Here is an 18,181-nt window from a genome sequence, read left to right on the forward strand (position 1 = left end):
GTTAAGGAGCAGGCTGGCAGTTTCTGAAGGCAGAAACAGAAGTAGTCATCCATTTGAATCACCTTGGTCAAACTGAATTAGGTTGTGACAACTAATGGAATAACTGTATGTGCTTAAAAGTTCATAACTGGCTTTTGCGTGAGTTATCACAGTATGTATGCAGTTATTGGAAGATTGGTAGTTAGAATTACAGCAATCCCAAACATGAAGAAAATGGTAACATTTCGGAAAGGAAAAATTTGAAAATGTTTCTTCTTTGTTTTATATTAATTTTTGCAGAAAATACAATTGTCCTCTGAAGGGACAAATACTGAAGTATTACTGTACCAAACTTGTAGACGAAATTCATTCAGTCAAGTATGAAATAGGCTGCTTTAAGCACAAACCAACCTGAGCTATGGAATTGTTAGTGCTTATTCCTTTGAATAGAACCACCGTCTAAAAATTGACAACAAAAAAAGGAAAGAAAATTCATAAAACAACACTGTGCCATGTAAATTAAATCCCTCTAGGAGCAGTTTTCCCCTTTCCTCTTGTCTTTTGTTCTCTTTTCTCAGACTTTGTCCGCATTTGGCATGATGTGGGCTATAGTCGTCAATTACCAATGTAACCCTATTGCTTCCCATCCACTTGGTGTAACCAAGGGGCAATTAGTCCTTAGGTTCTGATTCTGCAAATCCTGGGGCATGCTCTGTTCCCACCTGGAGCTAGGGTTCCCACATAGCAAGTGTGAAAAATCAGGATGGGGGTGGGGGTTAATAGGAGCCTATATAAGAAAAAGACCCAAAAATCGGGACTGTCCCTATAAAATTGGGACATCTAGTCACCTTACCTGGAGCCCCACTAATGTGTGGGATTTGGACCCTCATTTGTAAGCTTCCTGGGACAAGGGGCCTGTCTCTTTATTCGGCAAGGAGCAAGGCACCATGTGGGGCAAAGGACTAGCCACGGGTGGTGCCACTGAGAAGTCAATGGGGGTTTTCCCGAAGGCTTTGGCCGCTAGACACTACTGGCTCCACCAGGGTTTCCTGCGGGTTTGGTCCAACACCCCCAAACGCGCAAGCTGCTGGAAGCCGCTTAGCCGGCCCCTCTGCAGAGTCCCTCTCCACGGGCGAGCCTGAGCGCGCTCCAGCCCGGCTTTGCTGGGGCAGGGGCTTAGGTCCTGCGCTGGATGCCCCCGCCCCAGCCCCCTCCCACCGCAGCCTGCTCCCCGAGGGCAGCGCCAGGAGCCCGCCCGAGCCCAGCCCGGCGCGGGAGCGGTACCTCCCGCGGCAGGGTAAGGAGGAGCCGGGCTCGCTCCCACCGCGGGTGTCTAGTCACCTGCCCAGACTCCTCCCCTCTCTCGGAGCCAGCGCTGCACTCCCCGCTGAGCTGCCCCCTCCGCTCCGTGCCCAGCCGGCCGGCCGGGGAGCCATGCGTCCCTCCAGCAACTCCGGAGTGACCGCGCGAGCCGCCAGCCCAGCCCAGCCCCCGCTCCCCTCGCGCCGCGCCGCGTCTCCTGCTCTGGTCACCCGCGCTGATTAATTAATCATGATGGGGCTGCTGCTGTTCCTGCATTTATCTGGGGCGGACGGGGCCACCGGCTCCAGCCGCAGCACTGTGGGGTGAAGCGAGCGCTCGCCTGCCCCCCGCTCCCTCCAGCATCTGCTCCAGCTCCCAGCCCGGCAGACCCTGACGCCGAGGAAGCGCCGCTCTCTATGGCTCCGGAGGAGGTAATGAGAGTAAGGACTTGCCGTAGAAGCCAGGGACTGGCTTCATCCCTGGCTCCTGTTTCCAGCAGCAGGCAGGAAACAGGGCTGGATTTGGGGGGCAGCGTAAGGTTGTGCATGAGTAACTCCTGCTTTTATTGTTAGAGACCCCTTGGTAGCCCAGGAAGACGAGTAAACAGACGCGCAAGTAGCCTGATGTCCTTAATCCTTTCAATAGTTAAGAATCGGCTCTCCCTGCATAACTCTGCATGATTCATTCCTACTTTTACAGCTACTGATGCTGTCAAAAACATTGTGATTTAAACCTCCGGACTTCCAGGTCACTTGAAAAGATATGAAATAATAAACACAGCAAGTACATTCATAGTGCCCTGGTTACACCATAGGAATGAAGACTTGCTAATTAATTTACATACTAGGAAATTATCTCGTGGGGGGGAACCACACCCCATTGCACCTGCTCCATAGAGATTTGTCATCTGAATCTAGAGAACAGCCATAAATCATGTAAAGTGGTTGCCTTAGATTATGCTTGTGAGATCTGTGGAATTATGAATCCAAGTGCTGAATTTAAATTTTCCACTAGGAAAAGACAGACACCATTTAAACTCAGGTCAGATCCAAAGTACCTCATTTCATTTAAAGCTAAGCTGCAGTTATTTATTGTAATGCTGAAGAGAGCACTCTTGTCTTGTTCTGATACAAATACAGGTAATCCTTTTAGAGTACATAATATTGGGTAAATCGTGATATTTCTCAGTCTCAAAAGTGGGTGACTAATATAAGGATTATGTTTTAGACTTAAATACATCCCTTTATTTTGACACCTGTCAATGATAAAATGAGACTCATTGGGCTATGTTAAATTTCACTGTCAAAATTCTGGAGAGTAGGCATGCAAGATCATGTTCTCCAATTTATATCGTGGCTGAAAATTTGACTGGAAAAGCTGCAGCTCCCAGTATAACGATTCACTTTCTCTTTCTCTTTACAAAAGAAAATCTATGACAAATGTACATAGACTGCCTTGACCCTCTGAATCACCCTTTTAAATTTGTAGTAAACTTCATTCTCTGTAGATTTTTGACTACTTCTCCAAGTGAAACACTTTTAAATAGTTTTTGGTTCATGAGAATGAAATGAGATTAGCCAATATTTTGTTACTTTTTTTCCCCCAAAAGCAATTGCATGTGACCGCTATTTATAGAAATCTCTTATCAGTATGGTTGATATTGCTTCACTAATTGGGTAATTTGATTATAGACCAGTATAGTTCTAGAAAATCGTTTGTTTCATGTTATAGTATCTTTGAGATAAAAATTTAGATTTTTTTTTGTTGTGACATCAGTTAAACTTGCCTATATTTTATTAGTCATACTTGCAAATTTGAACAGATGGCTTGTGTCTGTACATATGCAAATACTATTTATGTTGGATTAATATTAGCAATCTATAATATTTTAATAATTGTTATTCCTATATGTAAATCTTCTGGCAGGAAACAGTGAAAGTTGCAAAAACTACAAAAGTTTTGTTCTTCCAATTGTGCAAAAATACTGATGTCCGTACTAAAAAGACAAATTGTTATGTTTTGCAAGTTTATTTGAGGCACAGTGACTGAAGAAAATGTGGGGTGCTGTTGTTATAATAGAAGAGGTGTATCTGGTTTGACCTTTCATAACTTGCAGGTTTAGTGAAGAGAGATTGTTGTCAATTAGTGTAAGGGAGGCTTCTATGAAAATATTTGATAAGCTCAGAACTAACAAAAATAATCACAAGTGATCTTACTACTGGACACATCTAGTCTAAAAAACAAAAATGATTATATTAATTGTCTCGTCTCATCAAAATTCAGCACTACAACTAAAGCATGAAGGAGTCAAAAACAAACAACCAAGATGTATAAAAAGGACAAAATATAAAAAGAAATTATTGAGGAGGAAAATATATTTGTGAGTTGTGGTCTTTCTGTCAAACCCAGTCACTCAAGGATTGACAGAGCAAGTAGATAGTTCATCAAATATACAGCTGGGGGGGCGGGTTAAATTTGTCAATAAGCCAGTCAGAAAAGTGGAGCATCAAGTGTAGATGTGAGTGAAAAAAGGAAACTACAGGTCAAATCACTGTGAACAATGGGGTCTTCTTTATTGGCTTCTTAGTTGGCTTGAATATCTGCTGTTGCAATTGGAGGGCAGTTGCTTTTCTTTAAAAGCATAGTGTTTGCCAAATATCATTCTGCTATCACTATCAATGGCATACTTAGAACTGTCATAACATTGGAACATCCAGGGTGTTCAAAGTATACACTGAGTGGTGAGCAACTCGGAGAATAACATTTTGGATATTTGGCTGGAGACTGGGGGGTGATGGGAATGGGGAGACTAGCACCATAGTTAACTTTTTATTTTTGGATATATCAAAATGTCTTCCCTTATGTGTTGACTTTTTTTTAAAGAAAAACTATTTAGCAATAATATTTTTTCACTGATCTAGAAGCTGATTGAATTTGGATCGCAAGCCCTGAACCTGTATAGATTGATAAGAGAAAGTAAAGTGTTCTACATGCTCTGTAGTAGTCTGAGATGGCAGGGACATGATGTTCTATTGCTGCTTTTAGTAGTCCTCTTGCTGTCACTCTGGCTGGTGTTCTGCCTGAATACGTTGCTACACGTGGCATGGAAACTCTGGAAAAAAAAAAAAAAGATGATACCAGAACCACCATCACAGTTTGAGATTAGTATCCATATAAGGCTGAAGTATAATATATGTTTGGCCACTGAAGCCTGGATCAAATTATGTTGGAAATCATTTGTTTCCATTTTAATCAGAATGGTCAGCCAGCAGCAAGGAAGGAATGTGCACGTACAGTCATCATGCTTTACGTCTCAGACTATATTGACACCATTGGTTGATGCAATGAATCCAGGGCTCAGTGACTTGAGTAAGTGACCATCCCCTCTGGTTTTTCAACTGCTGCAACAGGTTGAGTGTTACTTTTCTTAAAAGTGTAGTGCTCCATCCCTCTTGGTGACACGTGGTTTAAAAGGAGCAGGGCAGAGCAGAGTTGATTGACCGCAGTATTTACTCAACATGCTATAAATGACCTATAGTTCACTATTTGACAATTGGTCCATATCTGTGATAATGTGAGCATGCCTTCCTTACTGTCTATAGCTTGTTTTTCAATCACATGGTAGTCTCTGGTGCTTAGCATCATAAAACTGTTTAACAGAATGTCTGGAGATACCAGAGGGATATTACCTGGGCATTAGCTGCAGCCATACATTTTAAGAGTGGTTGGTATGAAATATTTAGATGGCAGAATAAGTCATAGGCCTGTATGCATGAGCAATACACTATCCAGTCACTATTCTTGTTTTATACATTGTCACTTTTCTTGAACATGTCTCTTCAACTTGTGTTTCAAAAGGTGGTGGTGCTTTCAGGGTTCAAAACAAGCTGTTCACTTCAGCAAAACTGGAAGGAGTTCCATAGTCTTTGAGAGTGGACTCATAGGTGCGGTCAATTACAGGCTAGAAGTGGGTGGCAGTAATCTAGGGAAATAAAACCACACTGAGAATTGGAAGGCACACACAAAGACAGGTAATTACAAACTTGGTAGCTGGTGAGTGGTGGAATGTTAATTTTCTTATGAGCCTGTATGAGAGGTAATACCATTCCAGGCCATCAGTCTGTTTGGTAAAATTCCCAGTCTCTGCTTGAATCTCTTGATTTGAAGAAAAAAGTACGTTTCTAGTCTTCTTCCATGCAAAGATAGCTTGGAAAATGTAAAAGGATATGAACCAATCACTAGGGGTTAAAGCTTGGAGCCGATTTTTTCCTAAGCATTGTGGGTTATTAACGGTCAACCTGGTTTTGGATTTGGTGTCCAGAAAAAAGAATAACTCCAGGTCTTTGGGGTTGTGGGTTGGTGTATTTTTGTGGGGGAGGAGGGGTTAGAGTGGTGGTGAAGACTGCATACTGTGTTTATGGTTGTAATCAGTGTCACGTAAACTATTGCTGAAGGCACTAGAGCCACCATAAGCTCCCTAATAGCTAGCCGCCTGGGCCTGTGTCAGTGCCTTTGCTGAGCACCCTGCACGACTTGTGACCACAAGGAAGGGCAACTAGGTAGTAAGAAAGCCAACGTGGTCTAGTCGACTAATCAAAGGCCCAAGAACAAGGAACTAATCCCAGCTCAGGCACTGACTCTATCTGTGGCCTTTGTTAAGTCACGTAAGCCAGATATTTTAAACCTGTGTGGCTAAAGTTATGCACCCAAAGATGGAGGTGGAATACCCTAGTTCACCCTCGTGTCTTTTTCTTCTTTCTCTCCAGTGTTTTTCTATCACATTCACTAGTCATGCTAAAGCTGGCTGGGAAATATGTTTTGTTCCTATGAAAAAAAGATGAAAATTTTACTTTAGAAGATTTTTCTTCAAAAATTTGTCAGGTTTTAATTGAGAACCCCAAATAGCTTGTTAATTTTTGGCCAAAAATTAATTGAAAACAAATTTCCAAGTTGATGGAAAAAGCCATTTTTAATTAAAAAAAAAATTTGAATGAAAGATTTTTGACCTGCTCTAATCAGTCCCTCTTATTCCCTTTGGCCCAGAGGCTGTGAGGAGAAACAGGAGCACCTGGCATTGGCCACTGTTGGAAGACAGGATACTGGGCTAGATGGACCTTTGGGCTGACCCAGTATGGCTGTTCTTATGTTCTAACAACAGCCCACAGTTTTTTCATCAGTGGTTACCTGCATGTGTTAGTGCGGCTGCACTGCTCATAGGGTCACCATTTGCAGAGTGTCCAGAATCTTGCACTTTGTATGGATCTGACTGTGGCCTCGTCTACATTAGAAACTCTTACCAGTATAGCTGTGTTGGTTAAGGATATGTTTGTTTTTTACTGATATAGCTGTGACTGCAAAAGTCCTAGTACACTGCTACCTCAATATAATACTATCCGATATAACACGAATTTGGATATAACGCGTTAAAGCAGTGCTCCGAGGGGGCGGGGCTGCCCACTCTGGTGGATCAAAGCAAGTTCGATATAACGCGGTTTCACCTATAACACGGTAAGATTTTTTGGCTCCCAAGGACAGCGTTATATCGAGGTAGAGGTGTATAAGTGCAGTTTTACCAGTTTACGCCAGTACAGCTTATGTTTTGCTGGCATGTTGGTTAAGAGTGTGTAAAAAAAAAAAAAATCTCACCCCTCCCTACCTGACAGACCTATGCCAGTATAAGCCCTAATATAGATGGAGTTGTACTGGCGAAGTCTGTTAGCTGGTGTAGCTTATTTCATTTGGGAACTGATATAAGCTATACCAGTGAAAGAACTTTTTGTCGGTATAAGCTATGTCTCCACTAGGAGGGTTTGCCAGTAGGGCTATTCTGGCAAACACTGTCCAGTGCAGATACTGATACCAGCAAAGCCTTCCTCATGTAGACAGTACCTTTGTATGGAAGAGGGTTATCATGAAGAGGTTGCTTGTTGTGAGGCTTCCTGGGGACAGGAGGGCAGCATGACTTATGTCAGAGCTGGAGTGCTCCTTGAGGTGCATATATACTGATCCATCCTGTTGTCTGTCTTACCAGTTCAGCTGGCCAGTGGCTACTTCAGGTGACAATTCTCCTAGGATTGACAAAAACCATGAGACAACATTCTGGGGTTTTTTTTTTGTTTGTTTTTGTTTGTTTTTAAACTGACAGGGACAGGCCCTGAAAATGAAGTAGTTGAGCTTCTAGCAAAAAACAGACCGTCTGTCATGAAAATCTGCTACTATACAGGATACTACATGGGGAGCTCGGGGAAATTACAGCCCAGTAAGCCTTACATTTGTACCCGGTAAATTGGCTGAAACAATAATTAAAAATAGAATGATACCTAGAATATCATGATATGATAGCAATTAACAAGCATGGCTTCTGCAAAAGAAAATTGTCCCTTAGCAATCTGTTAGAATTCCTTGAACAGATTAATAAAATAGTGGCTAAAAAAGAGCCAGTTGATATTTGTTTGGACTTTTTTAAAAGGCCTTTGACAAAGTCCCTCATGAGAAGCTACTAAAGAAATGAAGTAGTTGTGAGGCAGAGGTAAAATGCTATCATGGATCAGAAACTGGCAACGGACAAAAAACAAAGAATAGGAATAAAAGGTCAGTTTTCATCATGCTAAAGGTAAACGGTGGGGTGCTTACAAGATTCTGTACCAGGATTGGTCTCAGAGTTGGGGCTCCAGCCGAAGCCCGAATGTCTACGCTGCAATTTTATAGCCAGCCAAGTTATGTGAGCCGAGTTAGCTGACCTGGACTCTGAGACTCAGTGCTACGGGGTCTTTTTTTGTTTTTGTTTTGCTTTTAATCAGAGTGTAGATGTACCCACTGAGGGTAGGACTTGATGTTTTCAGTAGTAAAAGGAGTATCCAGAGTTACAATAACAAATATTAGGGTGGATAAAAATTTACAACTTAAAAAAATTACTTACATTTATATTAATATATAGGTTTATTTTTTAAAAATAAACTTGAAATTATGGCAGCCTATGTTAAGGCCTAAACTTACTATAATCAATTGTCAACATCAGTAGCATTTTCTGCAGGGTACAGAGAGAATATTTTCTTCAGTTTATTCAACTAGTTCAGTTCAATGACTAGTTCATTCATAGTTAAGAAGTCAAGTGGGAGTTGAAAATGCAGGAAAGCTTGTTTTCCTTTTCCTATCTATGAAAGAAAACTACATGTGAGAGGCTGAGATCTACAAGTTCTAAAACTTTGAACATAAGAATGGTCATACTAGGTTAGACCAATGGTCCATCTAGCCCAGAATCCTGTGGCCAATGCCAGGTGTTTCAAAGGGAATGTACAGAACAGGCAATCAACAAGTGATCCATCCCATCGTCCACTCCCAGTTTCTGGCAAATAGAGGCTAAGGACATTCAGAGCATGGTGGTGCATCACTGACCATCTTGGCTAATAGCCATTGATGGACCTATCCTCCATGAACTTATCTTGTTCTTTTTTGAACCCTGTTATAGTTTTGGCCAGTTTTGAAGGACAATGGTGGCCGGAAACAATCAATTCAGTTCACTTACCTACAGATAATACTTCATTTGTTTAATCAATCAGTTACATTTAAATACAAAGCATGTTTTGATAAACCTTTTTTCTTATGTATCCAGCATATTTACAGTAGTTTTATTTAACTAATTTTTTAAAATGTTGGTTTTGTGCATTTTTAATTTAATTCAACTTTTCATCAAAAAAGAGCTTGACACAAATCACAAGTGAGAAATGCATCATTCACCATTTTCTAACTTAATAAAAATGTAAAAATTAAGAATCTGAATAAGTGTACTGACCACTATCAGGGACAAGATACTGGAGTAGAATGACCACTTGACTTATATGGTATGGCAATGCTAGTATTTGAAGTTCACATGACAAGCTTATTATTTGTAAAACCTGAAATTGTGGTGGCCATTTATATTAATGAAGAATGGCTGTGATCATCATGGACAGTCAGAGTTATTTTTGTTTGCTTTTTGTGGGGGACAGAACAGGAGTCAGTAATTTTGGTCAGAGGCACCTACTTTCTAATGTGCCGTGGGGTGCTTGACCCCTGCTTTACCCCAGGTCCTGCCCCCACTCCATCCCTTCCCCCAACGCCCCACCCTGGCCCTGCCTTATCCTGACCTGCCCCCACCCTGCCTGTTCCTGCCCCTGCTCTGACCCCTCACTCACTCCTCCCCCTCCTCCCCAGCGCCTCCTGCACATTGTGGAACAGCTGATCGTGGCAGGCGGGAGGCGCTGGAGAGGGAAGAGGAGGCGCTGACATATAGGTGCTGGGGAGAGGGGGAGGAGCTGATCAGGGGGGCTGCTGAGCACCCACTGGTTTGTTTGTTTCCCCCCCGCCCCCATGGGTACTCCAGACCCAGAGTACTCACAGTGTCGGTGCCTATGATTTTAGTGGCTCCTGAATGGCATTAGTGTTGGATGTCATCTTTTGTATCAAACTTTAGCCAGCAGATGTTGGATAAATTAGTAGCCCAGGCACCTGTCCACTGGAATGAAAAAGAGCTTTCTTTCTCCCACTCCCCTGTCAGAGTATCCTGACTGTTAAGGGGAAAAGAGGAAAGATTTCTGCTACTCTCCCTTCCCCAGGCCCTTGGTTGCTGCTAAAGTAAAAGTGGTCTCTGTGACACTCACACACAGAAGTAGCCCTAGCTGTTTTGTTGGCCAGGGTGGAAAACATTTTAGGCATCCCCACCCATGAGTGGATGAGCAAAAAAAAAAAATATCCACACAATTGTGAAGAGGGGGCTGGCCAATCAGCTGATCAAAACCAGCTGCCCTTCTCTCCCCAAAAAGCCAAGCAGCACAGTGGTCCAGCACTGCTTGCAGCTGTCCCTAGCAAAGTGAAATTGACATAAATGTTGTCCATTTCACTGCTGCCCAAGAAGTTCTGAATGTAAGTCTCCTGTTACTTTCAATGTAAAGAGGCTGCATGAACAGTAAAGAACTGTTAGTCTGTGGGCTCAAAAAAATCCTGTCCCTTCACTGCACATTTAGAAGGTTACCTCTACAACCAAGAACTTAAATTCTTTTAAAATAAAGGCCTAACTTCTGTACAAAATAGAAGGATTTAGGCCCCATTGGCGACTCATCTACTGTTAGTGGTGAGGTTTTTTTCCCCAAGCCCAGACAACAAATATATGTACTCCGTATTTATGAAATATATATGTTCAAGTGGTAAACAAAAGAGTTGGGAACACTAATAGAAAATCATAAGAACTATAAAGGCTTGGATAAATGGAACTCAAATAAAAATGTCCATGCATTTAACATATTTTTTTTTCAAATGTAGTATTTTAATGTACTTTTGAGTTTGGTTAGTACATTGACTAGTTATATTAGTGTATTGACCTTATTTTAGTTCATGTTGACATCATAATTAGGTTTGAAAAGACTTGTTCTGGTATTGATTTGTTTCATCTTGACATTGTAACATGATTTCCATGGAATTGCACGCTTACAATTTTGCTAGTGGCTTAAAATTAGAATGTAAATATCAAGAGAACAATACGAAAACCCTGTGTGAATGACATATTGAAAAATAAAGACAAGATATACAGATTCTTATCCTAAGTAGCACTAACTTACTCTTACACCAGGGTGGGCAAACTATTGCCCAGAGGCCTCATCCGGCCCTTCAGATGTTTTAATCCGGCCCTTGAGCTCCTGCTGGGGAGCGGGTTCTGGGGCTCCTGGAAGCAGCGGCATGTCCCTCCTCCAGCTCCTACGCGTAGGGGCAGCAGGGGGTTCCGCACACTACTCCCGCCCCAAGTGATGCCCCTACAGCTCCTAGTGGCTAGGAACTGCAGCCAATGGGAGCTGCAGGGGTGGTGCCTGCAGACTGGGCAGTGCACAGAGGTGCCTGGCCATGCCTCCACATAGGAGCCAGAGAGGAGACATGCCTCTGCTTCCAGGAGCTTGCTTGAGGTAAGCGCCACCGAGAGCCTGCACTCCTGACCCCTCCCATGCCCCAACCCCCTGCCCCAGCCCTCATCCCCCTCCGTCCCAGCCCAGAACACCCTCCTGCATCCCCAACCCTTTATCCCCAGCCCCATCCCGAGCTTGCAACGCCAGCCTGAGCCCTCCCCACTCCCGCACCCCAACCATCTTCCCCAGCTCGGAGCTCCTTCCCGCACCCTGAACTCCCCATTTTTGGCCCCACTCCAGAGCCCACACCCCCAGCCAGAGCCCTCACCCCCTCCCGCACCCCAACCCTGAATTTCATGAGCATTCATGGCCTGCCATATGATTTCCATACCCAGATGTGGCTTTTGGGCCAAAAAGTTTGCCCACCCCGTCTTACACCCACAACATTTCCCTTGTTTAGATGCTCAACACACTTCCCTGTGGGGAGCTGTCCTGCCCCTTGGGAAAAAAACTTCTCCCTCCTTGTACAGGCAACACAATAGTGGGGTGGGGGGAGGCGGAGGCAGGAGTGCCTGAACACACATAGTCACATCATGTTCCCAAGTATAATCTGATCCCAGTCTGGCCCATACAGTACGTGTGAAGTGGGAAAGTTAATGTTACTTGTGTGAAATAATATGTATGATCTAAACACTACGTCTGTATGCATGTAATTTCCATTTTCCCCTTTAAAGTGGGGGAGAAACCCTACCCAGGCTTAAAGTTTAGAGCGGAGGGTTTGAAATGTATAGCTCTTTGAAGTGAATGGATTGTGGGAAGGGAGGAGCTAATGAGTCAGATCTTGGGGCATAGATGAACTGCACAATGCATAGGTCAGGGTGAGTGGGTGCAAAGATGACTAAGCTCACATTAGCACTCCTCGATACAGTTGTATATAGGTAACTACCTCATTTACCATGTTAGAACAGCCTAAAGGCTCTTGTCATTTACTTAGGCTCCAAATGTTCATAAGAGACTGAAAATGCCAATGACCGTTGTGGCGCGCACACCCCTATTCTTTTGGCCATGCCCCTTTTATCTGCTATTCCAGTAGCAGAGAACGGGAATGGCATCTGAGTACCTACATTGGCACTGCACCGTGGGAGGATGGCTTGTATGCTGCATTGATACTCCATGCACTGGGTAACCTTGTTTAAGGGCCAGATTGCTGTGTGCCAGGAAATCTGTTTCAATATCTTAACTACTGCTTGGTTGGAGACAGATGTCTGCAAGGTTGGGTTATTAGGCCAGCGGTGCATCTATTTCCAAATGGACAGCTGTACCTTCACAATGGAGGGGGTTGGGAACTTATTACTAAAATGAAAGGTTAACATTTTACAGAATCTTGCAAAATGCAGAGAAATCATAAATTGATGGGATCCACAATTTTCTCACATCCATGATTTTTTTTTCTTGCCCCTGATGTGAAGACATGGGTTTCTGGAGGTCCGAAGATATATGTACTTGAGGTTTATAATTAGGTATAGTATTTCTCAGTCTGTGTAATCTCTGTATGACTATATTGTAATGCTGCCTAAGGCCCATCAACTCACAATTCACATCCATTAGCCCACACATGAGGTGCCTTCTAGAAAAAAATAAAGGGCTTTCTCTGTATGGCAGTCAGTCCCTTTCTAGAAGGCAGAGACATGCAGATGTTTGGGAGAATGACTGAGAGGTTGTCAGCTGCAAGAAACAGCCATGAGCTAACACTGCGAATCATATAACAATACAATTTCCAGTCTTTGGCCTTTTTCTTGATTTTTTTTCCCCTCCTCCCCCTCCAGACCTGGATGCATCATCTTATAGTCTGAGTTTAACACTGGTAAGAGTAAATGACTTTGGTTTTTAATCTGTTTCTCTTCTTGCTTTCTTAAACTAACATCATCTTGTTTAAATGTAGTTATAATTGGGATCTGATTGTTATCTGTGTGTCCCTGGGAACAGAGGCGCCTTTGCTCTTGGGGACTGAGTAGGGTGGACCACAAAGGTGGCATATGTAAGCGGGGGAATGGTCCCGCTATTGTGGGGAACTTTCCTGGCTTCTGCAGTACCCCGGTGAAGTGGGCTAGCAAAAGGATCGGAGTCCTCGCTCCCACTTCCTTTACCCAGAGGCCTCCCTGCCCTCGAGGACTCTCCTGTCTGGCAGAGCCCTCGTAACCCCAACAAGTCTGGGCCCAGGATTCCTGTGGGGCTCAACCCCCAACCCTGCTGTGGTTGCCTGGGACAGGGGCTAGGGTGTCCCCACTCCGGGGTACTCTCTCTGCACTGGGCACCTCCCTGACCCACTGATCATTACATACAGTTCAAAGCAAATACAAGTTGTTTAATTAACAATTAATTTAAAAAAATAATAAGGAAAAATGGCAGGGAACATTACAAACAGTGTCTCTGGATATCAGGGCACTTCACAGTCTGTTCCTTGTAGGTGTGCCAGGCCCTTCTCAGGTCCTGGCTCTGCTGCAGGGATGCTGCGGGTTGGACACTTGCAATGGTGGTGGCCACATACCTCCGGGCTTTGGGTGGTGAGACCCTTCTTCCCAGCATCAGCCCCCCGTCAGGTTAAGATCCCCCTGCAGGACCCTTGGCTGGGAGTGTCTTTCTGCACTGGGCCCTTTGCCCAAGGTCCCCCCTTGGCTGGCCCCAGTTGCTCACCACACCTGGCTCTGTGGCTGCAGCTCTGCTCCCAGCACAGGATCTACTCTCTCCCTGGGCTGTGTCTGGCTCTGCTCCCAACTCTGACCTGCTTCCTGAGCTGCTTTTCTGGCCCCTCTGGATCTGGCACAGCTCTGCTCTCCAGCTCAGCTTGGGCCCCTGCCTTCTCCTTAGTTCGGCCCCACTCTGTCTAACCCAGGCAATTCTAGCTCACAGGGAGGACGGGATCTCCTTGGCCTCCTGACTCCCTGATTAGCCTGCCCATCCTGTCAATCAGGCTCAGAGGCTAAGGCTGACCTGGAGCATTGGCCTCTCCCCAATCTTTTAGTGCTGGGAGCTAGCCAACCAAAACACCTCCACTGAATGTTAGTAAGGGGGGCAACAGCCCCCTTACACATAAAATAAACCCTCATGGCTAGTAGTGTGCAGAGACTGCCAATAACAGGGAATGACCATATGTTTTAATGAGGCATTTGCAATCTCTCTGTTGTGAATTGTCCCTGCTGCTTGAGATCAGAAGCCTCTGTCTTGGCTGGGCAACTGGTCAGGCTAAGAAGGGAGAGCATGCAGTTGCTTCTTCACTGGTATCACAAAAGGGTGGAGAGCCATTGCACTCTGCAAACATTTTAGCAGATAACTACAAAGCACGCTCAGCTATGCTTTTTTGCTTATTTAATTTCTTTTCATTCCCCATCACCAAATTTAACCAAACAGGTTTTATTCGTAGAGGTTAACCACTGGTTAACTTTGGAGGGTGGGCAGGATTTATTCGTCTTTATAATATTTGGGATCAAAAAAGTCTTTTGCTTTTTTCATCTTAGTGTTTAGCTCCTTTTAAAAAAAAAATATTTTTTCTCCAACTTTAAATAAAACACAAACTAACACCATTTCCTTCTGGCATGAGACCAACCAAAGCTTTAGACCCAAAAATATTTTTTATACAGCTTTGGTTTGTAATGGAACTTTGCACAGTGTGTAACTGAAATGGCAGCTATTACTACTGCCCAGTCGTGATATCCCAAAGCACTTTACAAAGCATAAAGAAAAATGGAAGCTAGGAAGCTGTGTAGATCTTATTTAATAGCAAAACTAAAAAATACAGTCAGTTTTTCAAACTTGAGTGCCTAAAGTTTAAGGCTTTAAGAATTCTCTGAGCAGAGCTGAAGAAATATTTACTCTCTGAGGCTGAGAGAAATTGGACTAGTTATGTTCCCTGTCATAATAACTTAGCATTTATATATAGTGCTTTGTGTGTTCAAAGAACTTTGCAAACATTAATAATCTTAACATCCCTGCAAAGCATGTAGATATATTTGTTTTACAGATGGACAGTTTAAGGCCAACAATTTTAGACCTGGGACCTTTAAAGTTAGGCTTGATGCCCCCCAGTGATAATGGGTTGGGTTGGTATGCTCTGCCTCTCATACTCCCCTTATCCATTATCTGTCCCACTCTGATGGCAACCTCCTTCCCTCTCTGCCAATGCCCCTATTTTGTTTTCATCCTCATTCTCATTTTCCATCCTTTCCAAAGGCACGGCTTCTGCAGCCTTCCTTAGGAAGTGAGCAGTTGAGGAGTCGGCATGACAGGGGATGATGGGGCTAGCAGTGTGATTTGGTACTCCTTTCCTTATTCTCCTCCACTCCTACCCAAGTATTAGATGAGTCCAATAAACTTAAATTTCATTGTCTCCCATCTGTGTTCACAAGCTAAGAGTTGGTGGACAAAGGTTAGAGTTTGTTGTCTGTGCTGAATGCCTAATTTTAAAAAAATGTTTCTTAATTTACAAACGGCTTGTCCAATTTAACATCAATTTATTTTTATGTTGACAAGTCCCTCGTGTTCAATTGGCATATTGAAGTCCAACTCTGCAAGGAAAAAGTCTACAGATTTACTTAAAAAAGAACTATAAAAATTTGCCTTTTGATTTGGGCATGGTATGGTGGAGCCAATGTCATGCTTAAAATGGAAACTCATTTGCAATCTTTAATTCTGATGTGGCTGCCATCTCTCTCTATCCAGTGTCCACTGAAGCCATCAGAAAGACTCCATAGTCTTCAGTGAGACTACTGTCATGCTTAAATCTAAGCATGTGTTTAAGTTCTTTCCTGAATCAAGCCAGAGTGTGTGAACCTCTGCAGGATTGATCTGACTTTGCAGCCTATTTCTGGACTTCATAAAGGTGGAATAGAAGAAAAATAATTTTAAATCTAGTTCCTTGAATGTTTTTGTATATTCATTTATATTTACAGAATTCCATTTTTACTGCTTTGGTTTTGCACCACATTATTAAATGCTGAGGCTTCTGTCTTGGCCCTAGTTTTGATAACCTCTGCATCACTGATACTTTCTGGTTGTAATATTTTTTTTTTGTTCCCTGGGATACAACATTAATGAAGTCTCTTTGCAATGTATAGCCTCCTGTGTACTTCTAGGGGTTTCTAAGTTCAGAAACTGACATGTGCACTGGAGAATGAAGAAAAAGAAAAGGCTTATTATTTTCATACTCTACTGCATCCTCATGGTAGTGCTAAGTTTCTGGATCTTAAAGTTAGACCCAGGTGTGTATCCAGCAAAAAACAAGAAATTGAGTCAGGATAACAGGCCAGATGTCTGAGTTTTCACTGTGTTTCCAACTCCCTTTTTCCCTCCATCTTTTAATCAAATTATAGAAGTTGAATATAGCTAGCAAAAGTTAATACATACATCTTCTCATGAGCTCCTGCTTTATAGACTATGTAAAATCATCATAGTTCAAACAATATGTCAGTGATACAAAATGGAAAATTTCAGACTAGATTTTTTTTCCTTGAGAAAAGGGATGGGGGGAAGATTACAGTTCTGTTTTTATAGAACTGCCTGTAATGTGAATCTTTGCTAGATGAAGAGCCAGGCATTCTAAATCTCATCAAAATATCTATAAAATCCAATCCTGATGCCAGGGTATTCAGAAAAGAGTACAGCATCTTTTTTTTCATTCCTGCATGGTAATACACATAGAAAATTGTGCTTTAATACTCCAAGGAATTGTTCTACTTTGCTTCTATAATGAATCAGTTTCCTTTAATCAAGTGAAAGCCAATGGGGATACACAAACATCTAACGTGGTTTTATTTTGCCCACTGGGAGATATTTGGATTAGTGCTGGCTTGCACTAGAAGGAAATGCAGTAAAAACATTTTTACCCCTTCCCCAAAAAAGGAAAAATACAATGTTCTCACCCCACTCCAGCAGTTAGTGTATACTTGTTATTGTGTTTCTAAAATATTAGATCATATTCTATATTACATTTTAGTGTTCAGATAAACTATTGACATTCCAGTACAAAAACCACATTCTTCTAATCCACTCATTTGTACTACTGATGATTTTTTTTTCTATAGTGTGCATGAAAAATCAGAGACTGGGAATCTGAGCTCAGGAGTTCCTAGTGTCTGCTCTGCTATCAACTTGTTTTGTCGTTTTATAGAGCGCCAAAGGGGCTTGTCCTCACCTGTAAAATGGGGATTATCAGTCTTGCCTCCATCACAGGGATGTTGGGAGAATAAGTATATCAAACACTATTTAAGTTCTGTTTCTTTCAGAGATATTTTCCTCTCTTTATAAAGTATTCCACACACAAATCAGTTATACAGAAGCCTATATAAAAAGAATGTTTAGATTTCAGCGAGAATAAAAAATAGTCAGGAAATGCCAGATTTAAGTTTGTCCACACAACCCCTGGTGTCTTGATATTATGATGCAATCTTTAACTTAACTCCTACATACTATATTTTCCCACAGGACTCCTACCTCAGTTGTTGTGCATATATAATAATTGCAACAAATGGTTGGCTCTTAGGAACTCCCCTTTTACAGACAGGGAAAGTCTCATGGCAGATTGGAGACAAGACAGGTAACAAAACCCAAGTATAGTGCCCTATTCACAATGAATGTGGCAGCTGTTCAGTACTTTCATCTTTATTGTTACATGGGTAGTTGTGGGCCTCATTACTACACAACCCTTGCTTTATTCACTATCCAGCCAGTGCACTTGAAGTAAGCAGGGGTCCTTTGGGGGAAAGTATAGTATGTGACCATGTACAGTATATTAAGGCTGAATTATAATGCATATAATATCATATATCATATAATATATGATATTATATGCATTATATAATATACTATTATATATATTGTATATATATATTATATATATGGATATCCATATCATAATGGAATGGGAGCTAATGAGAGCTAATGGAATGGGAGCTTCAGATTTTCAGTGCCTAAAGAAATACTTATAAGAAAGCACCCTGGGATGGGTGGGAAGAAGTGTGAAGGGTAATATCATG

At 42.5% G+C, this 18,181-nt stretch overlaps 1 protein-coding gene across 4 annotated transcripts in view; it reads left to right on the forward strand.

Annotated features, from left to right (window-relative positions):
* The first annotated feature begins 1,411 nt into the window (after window positions 1–1,411).
* LOC123374478 (heparan sulfate glucosamine 3-O-sulfotransferase 1-like) overlaps window positions 1,412–18,181 on the forward strand; it is a 107,661-nt gene continuing 90,891 nt past the window's right edge. For 3 of the 4 annotated variants that reach the window (XM_045024512.1, XM_045024511.1, XM_045024510.1), the window contains exon 1: window positions 1,435–1,712. The gene's annotated coding sequence lies outside the window, so the exon portion shown is untranslated. Of the gene's footprint in view, window positions 1,713–18,181 lie in introns of all 4 variants that reach the window. The other variant, XR_006581117.1, reaches the window with a different exon arrangement.

This window comes from Mauremys mutica, chromosome 7 (assembly GCF_020497125.1).
Source record: "Mauremys mutica isolate MM-2020 ecotype Southern chromosome 7, ASM2049712v1, whole genome shotgun sequence".
Taxonomy (NCBI): domain Eukaryota; kingdom Metazoa; phylum Chordata; order Testudines; family Geoemydidae; genus Mauremys; species Mauremys mutica.